Source organism: Octopus bimaculoides, chromosome 2, assembly GCF_001194135.2.
Source record: "Octopus bimaculoides isolate UCB-OBI-ISO-001 chromosome 2, ASM119413v2, whole genome shotgun sequence".
Classification (NCBI taxonomy): domain Eukaryota; kingdom Metazoa; phylum Mollusca; class Cephalopoda; order Octopoda; family Octopodidae; genus Octopus; species Octopus bimaculoides.
The window spans coordinates 97,654,158-97,654,601 of record NC_068982.1 but is presented as its reverse complement, the minus strand read 5'-3'; positions in this window follow the sequence as shown (position 1 = coordinate 97,654,601).

Sequence of the window (444 nt, the reverse complement as noted above, 5' to 3'; positions counted from 1 at the left end):
TATATATATATATATATATATGCATATATGTATGCATGTATATATACAAAACACCCCACTACACCACACACACACGTACATACATATATGTAATAGTTTAGTCTGCTGAATTCTTTATTTGGATATTGATTTTTCCTCTCCTCCCTTGATATATCACAGCAAAATCATCAAATGAAATGACTCATATTTATGAATATGTGTGCGTTTCTTTGTGTGTGTATATATGCTTGCACAGTGCAAGAATATACACGTGCACACACACTCACATACCACACGCACACATACACGTACGCACACACATGTATATACGCATGTGTGTCTGTGTGTGTGTGCGTGAGTGTGTGTGCGAATCTGTATGCACACACATATATGTAACCATACATACATACAACCATATATACATGTAAATATGTGTGTATACATACATACATACATACATACATA